Source organism: Falco naumanni, chromosome 11, assembly GCF_017639655.2.
Source record: "Falco naumanni isolate bFalNau1 chromosome 11, bFalNau1.pat, whole genome shotgun sequence".
Lineage (NCBI taxonomy): Eukaryota > Metazoa > Chordata > Aves > Falconiformes > Falconidae > Falco > Falco naumanni.
This window is the reverse complement of record NC_054064.1, coordinates 11981116-12002501: the sequence shown is the minus strand read 5'-3', so window position 1 is coordinate 12002501 and position 21386 is coordinate 11981116. Positions and strand designations below refer to the sequence as shown.

The 21386-nt window shown below is 40.5% G+C and overlaps 1 protein-coding gene and 1 long non-coding RNA gene across 6 annotated transcripts in view; one reads left to right on the top strand and one right to left on the bottom strand.

Annotated features, from left to right (window-relative positions):
* NTNG1 (netrin G1) overlaps positions 1 to 21386 on the top strand; it is a 158855-nt gene that overhangs the window by 43518 nt on the left and 93951 nt on the right. The window lies entirely within an intron of this gene.
* On the bottom strand, positions 9595 to 17738 carry LOC121095427. The gene is made up of 4 exons (XR_005830097.1): positions 17414 to 17738; positions 14484 to 14563; positions 12539 to 12620; positions 9595 to 11628 (listed from the first exon to the last, which is right to left on the bottom strand). It is a non-coding gene; the product is annotated as an uncharacterized LOC121095427 (long non-coding RNA).

Here is a 21386-nt window from a genome sequence, read left to right as displayed (position 1 = left end):
TTGGGGCATTTTTTTAATAGATGTTACCTACTGAAATAAAAAGGTTGATTTCACTGCAAGTATGAAAATCTCACAAGTAAAAGTCATGGTCTATCTAGTGTAGTGCTGCCATTCCTCTCTTTTGTGTATCTGACTTTTTCTTTTCTTTTTACCCTCCCCCAAGAAAAAAAAAAAATCAGTGTTTTGTGTCATTTTAACAACTTATATGCTAAATACAGAAACAATTGTAAGTGTAAATTTTCTTTCAAGTAAAATCTTAAAATCTAAAAATTTTGAGTTTGAGCCCAGACTTTGAAATCTCAAACTTCTTCATGAGCTACAATCTCTTGTCCTCTTCAAAGCATGGCTGGAAACCGCCTGACCCCCCTTCCATAGTCTGTTCCTATTCACTCTCTACAAGGGACACTGCACATCCTGTGCCTTGCTGTCCTCATCACCATCTGAGAGCCCATCTGCCTGCCTTATGCCTGCGAGCGCAGAGGAGAAGATCCCAGAGGCTATCTGAGGACAGCGCGGCTGCTGGGGTCCCTGGAGCAGCAGGACCTGGATGTGAACTGTGCCCGTGGGACTCAGGAGGCAGAATGAGCCCTTGCTGGTACCCGCAGATAAGAGCAGCCACAAAGGAATCCAAAGGAACTGGCCATGCATTGTGAGACAGGGAGGGCAGAGGGAACGAGGAGGCTTGCTTTCTAAAAATGGCATTTTCTGTGGAATGGAGGACAAAACAACTGGAATTTGGGAGTTGCTGATTCCTTCTTTGGCAAAGGGAAAGAAAGTGTAGGCCACAGTAGAAATGGCAATGGGTGTTCTTTCAGCGGCTGAGAAATTAGGAACACTTTTATTTTGCTTTCACACTATATGTAGAAGGAAAACATACATGTGCATTGAAGCATGGTGGAGGAAGTGAAAACAAGAACTGTCTGTGGAGACACCACACACAAGAGCAGAAAATAATTATTGATGAGGAAAAATCTTCAATAAAATATATGTTAAGTTTTATTAGTTGTGCTGGGGTCTTCCTTGAACCACTGTTAGCACATTCCTGTCTTGTATTCCACTCCTTCCTCTAGCCCTATTACTTTTCTGATTTTCCCCCCTTCTTTTTACATTGCTCCTCATCCTTTTCCTTTGTAAGTGAGGTTATTATTAACAACCTATTTTCTTCTTGACATGTAACTGTTCAGCGGTTACCTGTCAGAATTTTCCATCCTTTGGCCAGCCCTACCTTTTCATGTACCTGATATAATGTGCATAATGCATAGTTAAATCTAAGTGATGGATCTAATGACTCGTAAGACAATTTCAGTGTCATTTGAGAAAAATGTCATGATGAGCATTTCTTAACAATCCCTAGAGAGCATCTGTGCAATCTCAACTAGTTTGAGCTGCCACTAGGGAAAAGACAAGGAATTCCTTTTTTTTCCCTCCCCCATGATTTTGAAATGACAGCCAAGTTAAATAAATAAACAGTATGAAGTAAATTCCATCCTTAAATATATTTGATACTGAAAGTCAGTAAGTTACCTGTATTTGTCCAAGGAGGAGCTTGTTTTCGGCCACATTTCCTTTGGCATTTCCAACATTAATTTTAGTAGTTAGGATCTGTAAAAAGAAAAGCTGTGCAAAAGAAAAGATTCTTAGAAGTGTGACTGGAAGATAGGTGCATGATTTTATTCCTTAGGGAAAACACTTTTGCTCGTATATTTTAAAAACACCTCTGCAGTGCTGCAATATCAATGTTGCCGTGCCCGGCTGCCTCCAGCCTGCCTGCTGGAGAGTGAAACCTTCCTGCCTGCTTTTATTGCCCAACGTGAATGCAGAGTGAATGAGACTTTCAAAATTCACTTTATGAAATTTTTAAGCGTTACTTACTAATTCAGGGAAGGAAATGTATTGTCCCAAAAGATTTGCATTAGCTATCTTCAACTGGACTAAATGAGTTAAATGGCATTTGGCAGACTTATACTAGCATACGAGGATCAGCCTGTGGTTTTCAAAATTACATGTCCAACTAATTAATAGAGGAGAGCTAAGTTTACACTGCCTACATTGAGCCTGTGCCCAAACACATCTCTTTCTCTGCCACTTAATGTTCACAGACCGCGATTGCTTGTGTGAGGCTTTGTGGTTAGAGAACTGGGTTTGCTGGGTGCTTTGTGTGAGGTTTGGTGGCTTGGTTATTTTTGTAGTTTCTGAGTGTATATATCCTTTTTGTTCTGCTTTGACATTGACACTGTGTTTTGCTTTAGTCTGAACACGTAGGAACAAACAACCTGATCTGCATAAAACATTTGTGTCACCTTTCCCTCCTGAAATTAGTATTCTTCAAAACAAACCAATATGTTTATATTGCATATAACATCCTCACTGTGACAGCCAAAAAATGAGTACAATAGGCACACCATTTGAAGCTGATTATATTAATTGCTATTCAGGTCATAGCTGAGATTAATTATTGTGTTTGTGTAGGATGTTCGTTAAGAGGTTTCCTGATTGCTGTTCAGACGATTGATTACTTGTTACATTTACTTTGTGGTTTCTGTGGGGAAAACATCTTTTATGCATTATCTTTATGCAAACATACTCAGGCCAGGCAGGGCCACTGAGAAGTGAGGATACCTACAGCTGCCACACTGAGAAGCCACGACATACGTCTGCGTTAATACCAAACTAGAAAATAGAAGATGCAAAAACCAGACATTACTTTAAAGCGCCTGAGTCTAGAGATAGTAACATAGCCTTAGGCACTGATGTACCTCTCATAATTACAGTAGGGGAAAAGAAATTAAAAAGCCTACAGAAAAATGCCAGTTGGCAGATCTGGGTAGATGAGGCAGTTTACAAAAGAGCCCACCTGAAGCCTTGCTGTACCTGTTACGTAGTTTGCAATGCCTTGAATCTCATCATTTGACAACAGCATGACCCAGGCTTTGCAGGCACACACAGTGAATTGCTTGATGTTTCTCCTAGAAATTGGCTGGTTTGAGGCAGAAGTGGGAATATGAAGCTTCCTGTGCAAAAAAGGCATAATGTTCCAGTTAGTATCTGGAAGATTTTATGGGTATTTTTAGGCACATTAGCTTTAAAGAAAATCAAGAATATATTCAAGTATAGGTCAAATTTGGGGGGCATCCTTGGACGTGGTGAAGGATAAAGGCAAATGTGAACTGTCAGATTTTCTTTTATCTCCTGTAGCTCTCTTGAAATACGTTATTTAACCAGATGGCCACTCTGTCCGTCTTTACTGACCTGTCCATCTTTTTTGTCCGAACAACAAACAGGTGATCATAAATAGCTATTTACAACAAAAGTGTGAGGTACTGAAAAGAAGGCAAAATAATGTAAAACAAATAAATCATAGCAGTCATAGCTGATTTACATGTTTTTTAAAGATTGCTTTCCAATCTACTGCTTAGATAATAGTAAGAGTAAGGTATAAGACCATGTATAACTTTACAACAGACACGAAGTTTGTCTTTGTGCATTTGTATAATTCACTTTTCTTGCTTTACTTCTTACAGCGGTGTCAATAAAGCAGGAAAAAAAATTGAAATGTTTACTTTAAAATTCAAAATAATCACTAGAGCCTGATAAAAGATCTTACCAAGCATTCAGGATGATTGTATCGCCAACAGGAGCTTTGTTTCCTGAAGAGTTTTCCTAGTGGAGCTAGTAGCAGCTCTAGTCAGAAAGGGTTTAGAGGTCCCGAGTATATGAGGACCCTTTTCTTTTTAGTAGCTAGGCTGAGATTAACTGTCAAGTAGAGGGTACTAGGTGTGATGATGACAAATATGACATAGTAGCTCCAAACAATTAACATAAATTAGTTTTGACCTGCCACTAAACCTTTGCACCCAGCAAACAAAATTCTGTGCGATACCTGTCTTAACGCAATTAGTGCACCCACTCAGCGGTCCGTCCATTAAGTGAGTTGGTATTAAACTGTGAGATCTCTCCCTCATTTGAATAAATATTTTAGAGGAACCAGGTAGACTTATTTATCAAACTCTGTAGGAGGCTTGCCTGCTAGAGTTGCCTCATGCTGGAGAAATACAGTATCAGTGAACCAGACCACCAGTTTATTTTTCAGTGGAGATGTATACATTTTCCTTAGTACATTTGCTGTATCTCATACTTTTCCTTCTCTGTATTCTCATGCATTTAGATTTAAAAATGGCATGTTAAGTAAAATCACTTAACTTTGCAAGCCATAAAAATAAATTATGGTCAAGTTCCATTAACAGCCCACCGCTGGTTCACAAACATACACTTCTTTTAAGAGCATGTTTAGACTTTTGGGGAAAAGATAGGAGGAAAAAGAGGACTTACAAAGTTGCACTTGTGGCTGTTCTGCATGAGAAGTTCTTGTCCTGGTTTTTACCGCTTGTTTTGTCATTTAGCATAACATCCACATGGAGGAATGAGAGGAAATTAGACAGCAGGGAAAATGACTTAATGGTAATTCACTTTTTCACTTTTTTCTAATCTAGCACTTTTCCATCCCATCTTCTTTACCCACCTCGAGACAGCGACCTTTCATTTTCTTATGCTTTTCTTCTGCGTGCAAAATTCCTTGTTGTAGATAGTCTTGCTGCCTTCAGATCAGACACTCGACTCTTTGCCTCATGCACAGCAAAATGAAGGTGTGATTTTATGTGTGTGAATGTAGTTATGCTATTTGGACTGTGTTAGCACATATTAAAAAAAAAGGTAGGAACGAGAAGCCAAGACCTCTGGGAACTCGTAAGTAATGTGTGATCCTGTTACCCTACACCTTCAGTGCTAATGCTACCAACACAGGATAGAGTCGTGCTGGCATAGATGGGCATTTTTGTGTTGTAGTTACTCCCCGATTTTGCCATGTGAGCATATCCACTGTGCTGGGACTAAGGATGGGTGAAATGCGGTGTGTTTTGGTGCTGTTATAATGGTTACCCTTCTGAGGGTGTTAGCAACTGGAATAAAGAAACAGGGACCATGACTAAAATAGTGACTATGGGCATGATGGGTCAGAAGCAGAGTTATGAGGAGAGATTGGCACAAGTACTTTTTGCTATAATATCATGTTCTAGGAAAAGGAAAGGAACCGTAGCCAAATACCTGAGAAACCCAGGAAGAGGGCTTAAATGGCAAAGGGGGGAAAAGGTACTTTTTAGTCAGAACCTTGCCTGGAAAGATGCTTGGCCCCATTGATAAGTAAACTGCCTCTGGGTGGGTCGCTCATGATTCCTGGCGAGTGGGACCTTCTGCATACTCATCACAAATTAGCAGAGCTGCATTAACAGCAGACCTTCCCTATCAGCTGTTTTCAAGAGGAACCAGCAGGACTACCAGTATGCCTTACCATTTATGAAAGACAGACCTGGCTGTGGCTTTCTGGCTTTTATATTCAGGGAAATGACCTGAAGATTAAAGAAAAAAAGTAACAAGAAGTTACCTTTTTTAAACTTCAATTGTTTATTGCCTTTTTTTTTTTTCTAACGACCTCAGTTCTTCACACTCCTCCTTCCCTGTTTCATACCATTATCACCTCTCTATTTCAGTTTTATCCAGTGTTGCCGACAGTTGTCACTGACTTGTTTCAGAATTTAGTTCTAGTCTTTCTTTTTTTTTTTTTTTTTTCCCCCTCCCAAGTTTCTTTCTTTTCAGACTACTTCTTTGACCAAGGACACATCCCAAAGCCTACCTGTAGAAGTACAGGAGTAAGGACTGCTGTGCCTTAGAGCTGGATTTTTGTAAGCAGCCGCTCCCTCGATGCTCTGGTTACCAATCTCATTTATATGGCATTGTATGTGGTTCACACAGTCAGCTCTCAGATACAGCTGCAGTGACTTCAGGGAGGCTCCTTTGGGGAGCAAAGGCTCTCAGCTGTGACTAAAGAATTCACATTTTCTGGCCAGAAGGTTTGCAATAGCATGTGTCAGTAAATGCTTCTTCCCATGAAAAGCACTGCCTTGAATGCTGCCCCTCTGCCCCTATAACTGCCCGTTTCTGAAGCAGTTAACCATTCAGTGGCACTTTCACAAGTAAAAATCCCAATAATGGTACCAGCATCAATTGTGATTGGTCAGGGAAACAAAATGTAATTTAGTTTACACATATCTGAGTATCAAAATCTTCAGCTTCTGAAGTCTTAATGCATTTTTCAGAGGAAATTGTTTTCAGTTAAAGACACTGCAGGAAAACCTAATACATGTTTGAGGATTTAATTTCCTTGGGGGTTTTGTGTACTGCAGCTTTAACGAAGTCACAAAAGTTATTCCCACTTTATCCTGACTTTTTAATCCTGACAGATTTCCCCTAACACTTCATTAATGATGGGAATATAAGCAATATAGTCCAGATTTTAACTAGATTTTCACAGCACTAAAAAGTAAATTATATTTTTCCAGAGATTTTATTCAGCCTTAGTGGTACCACCCAGGAGGCTAAAGGTGATCTCCCCTCAAGCTCTGGAGTAGCTTAGGGATGTAGCACAGAATCTACTTCGTATGTAATGATTTCTGCATTAAGTCAGGTAAAAGCAGGGAAAACAGAAGTTTCGTCTAAAACTGGAAAAGCAACTATACTGAAAGAAGTCCTTACAAGTACTTTGTCTGTCTTGGATCACCGCAAAAATTAAGTAAGCCTTCTCCAGCCCTTCTTACTTGTCTATCCTACTAAATATTCAAAACCCCAAGTAAGTCCCTCATCCAGCCTTCTCACCATTGACTTGACTTATACTACAGCTGTCCTTTAAACAAGTATTTTAAAAATACAAAGCATGAGAGCACCTACAGAGACTGCAGTCTGGGGTGCTGCTTTTATGGATGAAAGGTATATTTTGTTACAAGACCACTCTCATATTTAATTATCATTCCTGGTATTTCACCAGTTCAGCAAAGTTTCATTTCCAAAGTCTAGCATACGCATGCATCATTACCGCCTGTTCCACTAACACCATACAGGCGGCGTGCTGCAGCCTGCTCTCAAAGCAGCAGTTCTATTTGCAGAACTTAGTCTATTTGTAATTTCATTAAACTCACTTGGTGAATTATTTTAAGTGTTACACTTGATAATTGGTGGGGTTTAAAAAAATATGGATATAAGAAATAATTAATTTTACATTAAGTCCAGTAATAAAATAATCCCAAACAATAAAACACAGTGGGAGAGAAGTCCTCATCTGAGATGACTGGAGAGGTACATTGCTTGTCACAGTAATGTCACTCTTTAAACCTTCACAATTGTTTGTCATTAAGAGAAATATTTTACTCACAGTATCTCCTATTGAACATAGTTGTCCCTTTTTTTTTTTTTTTTTCTACTATTTCTTGTGGGTTAATTGTGTTTTATAGACTCTTGCTGCTGTTTATATAATTGAGTGTCTCAGAGTAAGTCTGCTTCAATTTAAATCCATGCAAAGATTCATGCAGTCGTTAGCGGGAGTTGAGGGACACGTGAAGGACCTGTCCATCCCAAATGCCAGCCTAACAGCACCAAACACATACAGGGCTTAACCTTCTTATTCTTTGCACTGCTTCCTGAAGTTTTCCTATTCCTGAGTAAATCAGGAGTATAGGCTGTGGCTGTTCAGCATCCTCTTCTCCAAGGCACAACAAGAAGCAAACACCTGAGCTTTGCTAAGACCAGTGCATGACAGCATGTCATTGTAACAGTGACAAATGAGCAGCTGGCCATCACCAAAATAATGAAACTGACAATCAGATGTATCAAAATGCTGTCAAGATGGGGAATGCCTCCAGGCAGAGGTTGTCTTCTTCCCTGTGTGGACAATGCCCCTCAGCAGGCTGTGGGCTCAAACCACTCTGTGACATGCTGCTGCTATACCAATGTGTAAACAAGCAGCAGTAATTAATACATTCAGCAGCCCAGCAGAAAGCTTTTTTCTTTTTTTTTTTTCTGTTTAGCTTAGGCCATTATATTAATCTTGTTAATGAAACTGAACGTTTTACACAGACCTATGGTATTCAACACAGTTGTGCCTCTTGGACCACAAGGTAAGCTGAGAATACACTGGCTGTCTCTTCAGCTGGGAATGGGAATGAATAGCAGGATGAGAAACACTTGGGTGTAGAATCCGTCATTGACAATATAATGTGCTTTTTAATGGCAAATGTTGGCTATCCAGTACAACATCACAATTTGAGCACCATTACTACAGAACTTATCCTAAACCCTTCTGCAGAATGACAACCTTCACTATTATGCATAAGCTAGTCAAAATCTCAGCAAATCTGCCTTCCATCCTGTTTCTGTCTTGTAGTTACACCAGCCCATGCCTGACTGCCCTGCTAGTCTAGACTCGGCTGACAGAGCCAGGCATTTGTAGGTGGTATTAAAAAAAAAAGTAAAAAATCCCATTCATGATGGTGACTGACAAATATCAAGCATCTTAAATGAAGGTGCCCTGAAGGACTTACATCCTGCGGTGTAATTTAATGAAGTTATCAAAGTGATAGCAATTATATCATCTATGACAGCTATTGTATTATGAAGCATTTCTTTAATTAACAAAAGGTAAGGCAAGCGCTGCTATGAAACATGCTTGCCTTACTCAGAGATACACAATTACTCTTTAGATTTACTCTAGTCAGACATTTGTTTTACAGCCTTTTTACCTGCCTTCAGGTGAGGCTGTGGCCTCTGCTCCCCAGGCCTGCAAGCTCCCCACAGCCCCAGGGTGCCGCAAGGTTCCCATCCTCAGCCCTGTCCCATCTCCGAGCTCCAGGAGCAGAGCAGTGACATTGGGTTTTCTCACTCAGAAACTAGTGCAAGTCACTTCTCCTCCACTGACATTGCGGGAGAATGGCTGATGGCAAAGCAGGCCAGCTTCAGAGAAGCGTGATGTATGCGGAGCTAAAAACTGCTGGGAAGTGACAGGATCAACTGGGGCCTTTTAAGTACTGGGATACCTCCCAGAGCTTTTATTCAATTGCTATTCAGGTTTTATTCAGTTTGAGCATCTGTTGGTTTCAGTGCATTCTTGACTAGGAATTAAATTAATAGAATCTCAGGATAGGATTTGCCTCATTGAGAGGAACTTCAGAGCATTTCAATAAAACCATAAAGTCCTAATAAAATCTTTTCTGTGGCATAAGGTTATTTTATAACATAATAAATATTTAAATATCCCTTCAGATATACAACATAGAGTTTAAAATGCTTTTCTTATGTGCTTGCAGATTAAAAAAAATATCAAAGTTTCTATTTTTGAGCATCATATCCAAAATCTTGGCATCAGCCAAGTTCCTAGTCATCCACATGTACACAAGCAGTTTCTCCAGGTTTGGGGAGTACAGACCCTACAAGAAAATCCTAAGTCAGAGTCAAAGCTGTTCGCAAACTTCTACGTATCCATATATATTGTAATTCTAAGTTTCCACCTCTTACATCTGCAAAATAATGTTTACAAAAATAAGTCTAGAAAAGCAATCTAAGATACTGGAACTTTAAAAAGAAAGTTTACTGGGCTTAATGTCAAGTAGAGAAGTTGTTTTTATAATATAAACCTAGACAGTACTGTGTTCCAAAATATATACAAATAAGTAAAGAGATACAGATAGTCACAAATGTTTGCAAGGAAGCAAGAGGTAGACAGCAGATTATTTTTTTTTAAATAGCTTCTATGGCAAAACCAAGTACCTCTCAGCTTGCTTGTCAAATAAATTATACTAATACATTATTTAAAATAACCTTAGTATGTCACTATGAGTTATTAAAATCAAAGCTAATGTAGCAGGCTTGCTTGCTTATGTACATTTTAATTGTTGGCCAATGTTTTGAATTTCCAGTGCCCATGTAAAGAATTATTTAACCAATTATTCAAATTCACAAAAATAATCTCAAAACCATTTAAAATTATTTAGAGCCCTATGTTGACTTAAGTTATCAGCTAAAATTTGGAGTTATTTTCCATTGATTTTACTGCAGGACTTTCAGTAAATACCCAATCAAAATTTAGAAGACATGAAATTTAATAAATCTATGGGCATAAATCTTTTCAAGTTGCTTTTCCTTTGTTTTTTTTATTATTATTTTTGCATTACCATATCACAGCCATGTTGAACAGGGTGATTTTGTAAGCTGTCTAAAGACATTGTTACAAGCAAAGCAATGCCACTTCTTATCCTTAAAACACTTTATTAGGGGCCAAAAATATTCAGATTGAATATGCAAAATGTTTTAATGTAAAAAATGTAAATGCTGCATATCTTTAAAGAAAGAGGCACATGGTTTGGTTTGTAGCATAGTATAGCCCTAAATTCTGTGTTGGAGGAAAGAATATCTCACCTTCTCTCAGGTCTTTTATTTTTATACCCTTACAAATAGTGACTCATTTTATAAACAGGTATTTCTCATTCTAATAAGTGCACTTCATATAGCTCCTTTAGTACAAACGGCGACCTACAACTCCCTTTAAAGATAAATGCTGAACAACACTAGGTTGTTTAAATTACAGAGGAACCGTAGGAACACACGGAGATGTATCTATCATTGTGGCAAGGCAACTGCAAGCCGTTCTGGCTTCGGGTGCTGCCTTACCCAGCCACAGAGCATCTTACCTCAAGCACAGCCAAGTGATAAGGAGGTGATGTCGCCATCGTACCCCTCACTGAGGCAGCTGGAGACGGAGCTGGGCTGTCCCGGTATGCTCCTGCCCCTGAACATCCCTGACCTCTGGGCTGCACAGCCAGGATGCTGGTGGCTGGTGCAAGATTTTGATCTGCCCTGTACCACTACAAGAAACAGAATCTGTTGGAAAGTAGTCCTCCAGTCAGCCATCAAGTCATTAAACAGCATTTTTGCTCAAAAATGGTTGAACAGCTAGACAGGCTGGGATAAGAAAAAGTAATTTTTCAGATTTCAAACGGCAGCAGTTAATTGCATTACTTTATCCAAGGTGTTTCTCTTTATCACATCTTCTGTAAGACAAGCCTGTGATAGGTAGAACTGATAGTGAACATAATATGCTGTAATTTACAGCTTCCCAGGGTGGTACGGTGGAAAGGAACATACTTAGAGCCTCTCTTATCAACTTACTGTATAATAGATTGGAATGTATTAGGGTAAAAGGAATCCTTGTCGTTAAACTTTACCTTCAGGCATCCCAGCAGGCAATTGCAGAAAGACTGTTTTTTCCGCTATAGAAAACTTACATTCAGTCTCTCCTTGTGAGAAACTTCCCCACCTAATGCTTACCAAAAGTCAAACATTTTTTAGTGTATATTCATTCTACAGTTTTCATGAGTTACAGTTGTCTCATCCTGGGATATACACCCAGGCTTAACCTCAGAAGAGTGTTAACAGTACAGATAACAAATTGGCAGCACAACATCCATGTAAGCAAAAGCATCGGTGCCGAGCACTGCTACACAGCGCAGGCTGCCCTGTTCTTACTAACGGGGTTGCCTGAGCTATCCCAGTTGATGTGCTGGTAGCTGTTCCTTGTAACAGAGGAGGCAAGCTGAGTTCAGAGTGGAAGCCGTACCGCAGCAGTCTTGCCACAGCTCTGTGGTGAAGGAAGCCTCTTCATCGCCGGGTGGGAGTAACTCTACGATCAGCTCAGTAAGCAAGCTTGGCTCCGCTCAGGGGAGTTGCTCATGTGCTACACATCTGATGCGTTAACTGAACTATTACACACATTATCATAAGCCTTTCTTGCACTTAGAGGTGCAATATTTTATTTCAGGTAGAAAACACTCATTCAGACTCAGGAAGTATTCCGTGTCATTTGGGACAGTAACTAAGGCCATGAAGTATTTTTGGGGACTGGTTTTATCCCCGATTCCCGTTGCTCCGAGTCTCCCACCCGAGGCAGCAGTGCCCAAGGGGCAGCAGTAGGGATCCTGCAGGCATTATGCCCCCTGCTCTGCAGGGGACAGGAGAGCAGCTGCTCCCCTTCCCCCTGCCCTGCCACCCAGCCAGTTTGGATTCTCTATATTTCAACATGCTGTGATGAAATAAATTTTGAAAATGAAAGGTTGTTAGGAGTCAGTGGAAGCACGTACCATACCGAACTATAAATTTGCAGATAATAGTCATAGTACAAATTAGCATAGGAAATTATTGTGTATTTTTTCAGAGCCGTGCAGTTATTTGTTTTTAATTATGGATATAGGTAATAAAGGAAAAAACTTGACAATTTCTGGCACAGAACTGAACAAATTACTAGTTTTTCACAAAGTTTGCAGCCCTTCCTGGAAAGATACTGTATGGTTTTTTGATTGAATTACTTACATTGATGGAGTATCATAATGTGGATTTGATGAGTGTCTTTGTTCTCTTTCAAAGCACTATGTGCTATAATCTGAATGTGCAGACATCACACAATTCATTGTGAATACTAATAGGACATCCCTTCACTGTAGATTAAAATCCAACATTTGATTTTGTTTCTGGAACAATTCCACATTATGTAGGTATACACTGTGATTCATTAAAAATATTTATTTTCTCACCCTGACAAACACAAATGAAGGGAAAACAATGTAGCACACCTTTTAAGAGAAATGAGGTGAAATTGGATTTCACTTACAATTGTCATTTTTGTTTATGTTCCTTTTCATTCATCTTTAAGTGGTTCACATACACGGAAGGGTCCTCTGAGCCTGGGAATTCTGTAGCAAAAAATGATCAAACACAACAGAAATGAGTGCAGATTCCGTGGCAATAGTAAGATTTTTTATATATATATATTAAAACCAGTGTTTCTCCATAACATCACCAATTCTAATTGTCATGTTTGACACCCAGTGTTAATCCATCAGCTCTAAAGTTTATTAAAAATGGCAGTAGGCACATTGCTAATACAGGAGCAGGTCAGAACTTGTCAAAACCAATACTGACGTTAAGAATCAGAAATAAAATTATGGTTATTGTAGGAATATAATTTTTGTATGAAATCCACGGGCACAGAATCAATAACACAGGAGTAGGACAAACAGTGCCTACAGATGCAAACAGTCCCAGAAGTACAGCTGAGATATCCCCAACACAAAGAATTTCTTTTGTCACTTCAGACCCTTTTATTTGTTGTCTGGCTCTGCAGTTTCTTTTCTCTATGGCATTAGCCATGTAATTAATTAAAAAAAAAAAAACCCTCTTTGAAAAAAAGGCCTGTGGGGAAAGGAAAAGGGTGTGTTCCAGGCTTAGCTTGGTCTGAGCACTAATTACTTCACCTCTTTGTCTGATCACCCCCAGCTATAACTTGTGGGCAGCTGAACACGCCTGCTTGTAAATCATCTGGAGATTTACAGCTTACAAAGTAATAAGCAAAACACTACATAAACATGCAATATTGCATAAACATGGATTGATAAAGTTTTCTTATAGCTTGAAGTGACAGTTTTGCTATCCTTATTCATAGCAAGTACATTACATTGCTACATCCTATGACATGGGTAGCCTGTTGAAACTGGTGTGATAATACGCCAAATAAGGGACTATCATAGCTGGGGAAGACAACCTGCCTTGGCTTAGCAAAGCTGTCTACAATGATAACACAGTAAAAAATTGTTCAGATTTAGGGAATTAACTGTTTATTGAATTGCACTCAGTGTTTGTCTCATTCTGATTAGTAAAACATCAACTTACTATTTTGGTAAGGCTCTCAATAATATACACATTAATTTCTGTAGGCTGTATAGGTATTTGATTAGAGCATCTGTCCTAAGATTAGTTCCTTTGGGAAAAAATAAAGCAAAATTTGAGATACTATTTTTCCAACTATTTTTTGCATCACATTGGACAAAAGTTATTGAACTACTACTACTTAGGAATCCTCTCTAGTAGTCTTAAAAGTCTCCCACAGAGGAAGCAGGAATCACCCCAGGAAAACTATTAAAGGCAACAGTGGTTTGTCACAGGCAACCATTAATAAATACCACAGAGGATTTGGTATCCTTCTGCTCATTGTCTTACTCTGCTTCATACTCGGTATCCCACAGATATCATGCAGAATGACTGTCTGTTGTAGCTGCACATTTAACAAGCAGGTAGCATCTTTTAAGTTGGTGGAAATTATAAGCAGGGAATAAATGGTAAGACCTTTTTCCTGAGGGTAAATACTTAAACAAGGACTCTTTGTCTTTACAAAGGCAGTTAGGTTTGGGGTTTGGTTTTGTTATTTCCCCTTTTAACTTCCTAGTACAGGAGTTATGTGTTTTGGTGCATGAAAAAAAGTTTTGTATAAACTTTGTGTCCATCAGAGTAGCTTGATACTGTGCATTTTGGTATCTCAGTCTTCATCATGATGGTCTGCCAGCATTCGGAGCTAAAAGCAAAACCTACAATCACAATGAGATAATATAACCTTCAATCAAACTCAGCTGTACTTCGCTGGTGTAGCATATTCTACAGTTCTACTCATAGGAAAGAATAGCATTTTCAGATGAAGCAAAGAAAAAAATCTGAAGCATGCTACCATGTATATATATCTAGGAAAAAAAATACTGCCTGTAGAAAAAAAAAATTCTTCGTACCTGAGTTTAGATTGTAGAGATTGCAACAGAAATACCCTCAGTGCTGACCCCAGTAGCATTTGCAGGTGCTGTGTTTACATCTGTAGGAAAGGAAATAATCTGAATGTCTTCTCCTAAATCCTGCTGCCCTTCATAAGAATAAAATCATTGGGGTGACAAATGCCTTGAGGTGACATATGTAGCGAAAGTCATTTTGTTGGGACAGAACTGGTTGTGCCCACATCCAGTACACATTTACACCCCCAGAATATTTTTTTTACAGCATAAACACTTGCACATACAAGTAGCTATTTGTATACGTAAATGACCTTTTAACAGATAAGCGTGAGCATGACAGCACAGGCATAATTTAGCTCTTTGTTCACAATTTAGAGTGCATTTTCATGTTGCCCTTAAGCCAGTCAATCTATCTGCACCGCTTGGCTTCCCCAGCTGTTGCATCCCTTCTGGCAGTATCAGCACTTGAGTCAGTGGAAAACTAAGACAGGGAAAACGTACTTGCTTTCCAGACACATCAGCTCTGTCATCCAGCTCACCACACAGCAACATAATTGCTAGGTACAGAGGTGGGATCTCCCAAGTTTGCAGGGAATTTGTCCTTAGAGAAGCTGCCAGCTCAGAGACCACCCGCTCCCCAGTAGGAGTGTGGGGGCAGGGGTGTTGCTCTGTGCAAGCAGCACACTGCTAGATTGCAGGCTAAGGCTTGCTTGAGGCAGGGCTGAGCCCACAGCAAAGGTGCAGCTCTGAAGGAAAGGGATTTTCCATTAGATCCACTGGAAGTTGCTGAACTGGAAAACTGACACAATGGGATTTCTTAAGTTTTTTTCTAAATGTTTCAAGGCCCCCCTCCAAACCCAGAAGAGTTATGTTTGTGCTGTTTTAAAGAGTAGCCTCATTCTAATTTAGTGTAAAATTAGCTTTAGTGATTGGAAGCCCTTGATCTGTTTTGCTGTGCTCAGAGGAAAAGGTAGCAAGCAAGCAGGTGCAAAGCCCCAGCAGGACAGGAACCCTGCGTGCATCTGCATACATGCAGCCTTACACCCACCCTTACAAACATGCCCATCTGCAACTATATAATACTGCTCTGTGACCGTAAATTGAGCTTCCCTGAACCTGAAAATTCCCAAATTAAGTACAAATTACAAAGCCTATTACTTATAGTGTTGTTCAGTCAGCCAAGCCCAACAAGTAGCTTGAGTTATTGCATGAACCACACGTGTAAGTGCTGAGGCTGTTTTTACGTACTCCTAGTGAGGCATTAGCATTTTGGACTTCCACTACCTGGTTGGAACCTGCACAGAGGTTAAGTGGATGTCATCTTAAAAGTGTTTTTTCTTCATACTATTTGCTTTTTAGTGACTGCATGTACCAGTGTGGGCTTCTCTTACTACTCTACATTTAAATACAGTAGGAATAAACAAAAAAACTCTTTGCTTGTTTAGTAATAGTTTGTTATTTTACACTGTCCATTTTTGAATGTGCTTATATGAAATACTTTACAATGTCAAGTCAAATACAGCCATCTTCAGTTCTACTCTGAATATTTAGACACTGTAGGATAGCTGTGCTATTAAAAAGCTTTAACTGTTTTGTCGACAGTTGGGTAACTCTTGAAGCAATATTAATGGAACTACAGTGTTTTAGAAACCTTCCAGATTAAAAAAATACTATGGCTAAGAGAAAAAAAAAGAATAGAGGGTTTTGTGCATCTTTCTCAATAAATAAACAGTGTATGCAACATTAAACTATTGAAGTGGCAATTTGATGATAGGAAGTTTTAGTCCAGATGTATTAAGGACAGAAGATTTTTAAACTGCAGCATAAGCCCATCCTGTTACTTCCAAAATCTTTACCACTTTAAGATCTAGCTAACCAGTAACAGCCTTGTGAAAAACAGTTTTCACTGTACCTCCCTTTAAAATACAAACCAAAAAATCACAATAATGCTGTCCTTTAGTGGAGAGATCCAGACCCATCTAGTTTTCATTTAAGTCATTACAAAACTAGATTCATTTTTTGATACCCTTAGAACATTTAGTTGTCATTCTACGCTGCTTATTTCTAGCCTCACATGAGAGTTTGTATGCGCATGACTGCGACTGGTTTTTTGGGCTGCAATGAATGGTCTACCTGAAGAGCTGTCCACAAAAGACACGTTTACTGAAACTAGCATGAGATAGGGTTCTGAACACTGTTGTAGCTCATCCATTAAACACCACATGGGTGCTCTCTTCTGCTCACATCACTTGGTCGACACAGGAATCAGGTTGGAATTTTTGGCCTATCTGAAGGTACTCAGTTTCCAAGACTTACGGCATCAATACTTTGCGTGAGCCTCCAGAGATACTACTCGACAGCTGCCCACCAGGAGGGCAAGCGAACCTTTATTGTAGGGGTAGGGGCCACAGGGGTAGAAGATGGAGGTTCCTTGGACACCAGTTAGAAAGCTCCAAGAGCAACCTTTTGCAGAAGCCACAACCATCCTGTCCTTCCTGCCTCCACCACTGTGGCAAGGCACATTTCTTCAGTTTGTCTGCAGGCAAGAAAAATGGGACTAGTTACATTTACTTACTTTTTCAGTTGTGTGATCTGTTAGAAGAAAGCCTCCTGCCAGTCCCACACATCCCACCCCTTGAGAGGCAGCACCAGCCAAATGCAGCTCACAGCTACCACCCTGCCCATCCCAGGGAGGGGGGGGGGGGGCTGCTGGCCCGCCCCTAGCAGCATACTGCCGGAGCCCACCCAGACTGCAGTGTCCCAATTTGCTCACACCATCAGTCTTCCTGAAATTTATCCAACAGAAAATTTCCACGCTCCCATGATTTCACATCCCACAATCTGATTTCATACTCACATACTCGGCTAATCTAAACCTACTCCACTGTTGCCTGGGGCCAGATGTGGAGCTTTGCATTTCTGTTGTGTCTTACCTCCTCGCTCGCTGCGTATCCCTCAGTGAGCACCAAAGAGCAACAGGAGCAGAGTCACGCAACACAAGGGCACGGGACCACCCCAGCACCAGCCACGACCTCACCAGTGGGCACCATCCCACATGACCTGAGCACAACCAGGAGACACAAACTGTCCATCAACAGCCCCACACACAGCAAGCAGGGTCATCAAGGAAGCCACAGCAGGAGACAAAACAAAAGAAAACTGAACCCAACTCAAGAAAAAGAGGCAGATGAAAGCCCCAGCCTGAGCCTAAATAGGGCCTGGCCAGGGGCCCAGGTGGGGCTGGTCAGGGTTGTTAAAGCACTCCCCACTCTCACACGTTTCTCAGACATTCTGCTATCCATACATTTCCCTTGTGGACTGAAAGTCTGACCGCAATAATTTATAACCACAGTAAAAAAGAAAAGAAAGTAAAAGGTAGGTTTTTAGTGTTTCCAGCACCCTGATTCCCCCTGTCACCACCAAGGTGATTTGATTTCTCAGGTTTTTGATGGTCTCATGTTCCCTCTGCGATCACCACAATAATTGAGACCATCTGTCTGTGATAACAGACCAACCTGCCTTTGTGCTGGCTTTCCCTTGCCCCGGGATGACACCTTTCAGCTGTAGTGTTTTAGACCTCTCCTTTCTCTACCCCGTCAGTGGCTTCCACACTGAATTCATGTCCAAAATAATCAGAAAGTGAGCAAGATGAGATCTGTATCAGACCACAAAACATGAGGTAGAGACACTGAGGTGGTTGTTATTGACAGTAGAAGCTATTCCTGGTTGAGGAGACCCCCTGTATCTCCCGCGTGCCTTCCTTGCCAGAGGTCCTGCAGGGCAGCAGGATGGCCAGAAAAGCAACTTGGACAAAAATGTGCTGACGTGAGCTGAGCATTACGCTGGAGATTGATACCCTCTGCTGCCTTGTCCAAGGAGTGCTTTCATGGATGGGCTGACCTAAGTGCATTTGCCAAATGCACCGATGCATTTGGTGCTGGAAATATTATTTTTTTTCCTATTATACATTTTCAGTTCACAGTGTTGGAGAGAGGCATGATCTAATAATCTGAGAGCTACTCTGAGTGCCCAGAATGCCTTCACGTGATCTACCAAAAGGCTTTGGAAGAAACAGGACAATATAATCAGGGATTACAGAGTTCATCACGCAAAAGCATTTCTCTCTAATTCTGCATCTGTATGTAAATTTGGGATAGGATCCCATATCTCATGGAGGTGTTGTCGTGAAGATTAATTAGCTAGGTCTGTGTTCCATGAGGCTATGTTCCAGGCCTTTAAAGGCTTAAATATCTTTTTAAAAATCTGAATTTTAAGGGCCTGCTTGCACTGAGTTTGTTGCAGAGTGAGGGCCATAATCTGCAATGTACTTCCAAGCTTAAAAGTGCACAAAGTTGTTAAGCATTATTATTTATTTTTGGCCAGTCAGATCCTTCCTGGTTTAATCTTTTTAAGTCTCCCCAGAAGTTATTGATTTAAACATGCTTTTTATTTTCTTTTCACTGGTTTTGCTCAGAGTTCAAAGTGCTTGTCTAGTCATCCAGATGCCTCTCACTTGGGAGCTCTGTGAAAGAGCATCAAATCTTCCACTGAGATTTTAGCACTTTTTCTTTCTTAACTTAAATCACTTTAACTTAAAATGCTGTCACTGCAGTGATGAAAGGCTATTGATGGTAAAATGTTCCTGTCTACAACCATCCCTGTCTTCATCACAACAATAATTCCGCAGACGTTGACCGAGATGCTCTCAAACCAGCTAATGGATGTAGTCAGTTTGATAACATCAATTATCATGCGACGGATTCTGTGCCTTGCCAATCTTCCACCACTCTGACTCTTTGCCCTTAGTAGGACAATGCCTAATGAGTAGTATCTCCCAATTAATGGTTTCATAATCTGGCGCTGTCACGGTAAACAGGTAATTCCTTGTTAGAAGCCACATGCAAAATGTAAGCATTAGGGCAATTGCTGCTATTAGCTATTACTGGCTAATTAGTAATATACAATGTACAGCACAGTACCAAGCAAACTGCTTGTAATGATCTCTTGGAAAGGAAAACAGAAATACTCTATTATTGCCAAAAGTGTGACTCAAATGTGGTAATTTACTGCACGACCTCACGCCAAACGTGAGACAGACTGTATTTATTTCTGGTTTTGCACATCTGAGCTAACTACCTTGAGGCAGTGGTACAGAAATCAGCTGCTGTGACTTGCTTCCTGAAAATTTATTTTGCTCCTTTTTTAAATCTTGGTCTGCTTGACCTCAGCAGCCTTAACCAGTTTGAAAATGCAAGTTATAATCCTCTATAGGGATTTAGCCAGGTGTCTATTACAGCATGTAATCTGTGATACAGCTTCCAATATTCATGCTGCAGAAGGGTTAAGCCACTCTGTCTTTGTTCCTGAGTAAAAAAGTCCATGAGGCGTTAGAGTGGACAGGAAGCAGATTGAAAGAAGCAACATCTTCAATCAAGCCCTAAGCCTGCGCGGATGCGCTGAGGAGCTGTCCTGATGAGAGACTGGCTTTGCCTGAGCAGCAGCGCTTGGACTTTAACCCTTGAACAGCAGCTGCAGCGCGGCTGCTGGCTCCCCTGCTGACGCTCAAAGGTCGTACTACTGCTAGACCTCTGTTTTTAGCCAAGACCCTCACTCTAGGGTCACTGTCCTGTCCGCCACCAAGTTGTTCCTCTTGATGCACTTGGTAAGGCGATGTTCCTGCCCAGTGGGAGGGATGTTTAGGGACGTCCCAGGTGGGGACACTTGCAGAGCACCTCAGACACCACTATGAAGGTTCAAGCTGGCTGGCACAAACAGACATCACTGAGTGCTACAACAAACTAAATCCAGCCAAATGAGGGGAAACCCTACTGGTACCAGTCAGCCCTAGTCAGCAGCTTCTGCAGTAACTCCGCTTGAGAGTTACGGGCACTGAGCGTGACCAGACCGTGTGATGCAGCCAGGTACCCTTGCCATGCTTGCAAAATGGGTACCTCGCCCTAAAGCCAGAGCTTGTAGACTATGTCAGTAGTTTTGGTAATATTTTTCGTTCCATGAGCAGCCTAAAACAAAATAAATAGCAACTTAATTTGCCTGCCTGCAAGGAGCTATTTAATATGCATCTCCAATTACTGTACAGAAAGATAGTGGGTTTCTTCTGGATGGTCATGGTGTTGGGAAAGCCTCAGCTACCTTTTATGCTAATTAGCACTAAAGTGTTTAGAAGTGTTTATTAGGGTTTAATTATTTAGAAATGTCCTAATGGCTTAAATACCATTTTGAAAAGTTATAAATATTTTCCACCCTGTCCAGCTGAAGAGCTGCTGCTTGGAAGGCTTGAATGAAGATCAGTTTACGGCTGCCTGCTGGTCACAGAATTACTTACGGCTGCTAATGTTCCATGCTTTAGGTGTCCCCGACACAGAACGGCCTTACTTTTCACAAATTGGCAAAGGTTTCTCTTCGTTGTATTCATTTTACTGAGATATAGATCTTAAAAAGGATTATCACAGAGATCAAGACATTAAAATAGGCAACTAATGCCAGTTAAATTAATTGTTTTCATACTAATGTGTACTAAGGGATGTTCATGTAGGGTAAGACCCCTGTACACTGTTTTGGTAGTGTAAGTATGACTTAACATGCTAATTATGTTTAAGATTAATTAGAAGCAGTTTAATGCCAAGATGCTGGTAGAGAAAATGGGAATCTGACTCCAAGCCTCTGAAGCAATAACCAAGTTAAGTACTTCAGAATTACATCAGTGACGTCCGTGTCAGCAGGCAGAGGGGAACTTCCCTAAACTCATCATTTCTCTCCCCCTCCCTGCGTTAGAATTCAGGACATTTATTTTATCAGCTTATATCAGCTTAGGGTTTTTTTTTCTCCTAATATTCTCTAGAATACTGAACTCCACGCAGGTTGTTTTGGTGTCATCCAATCATTCGA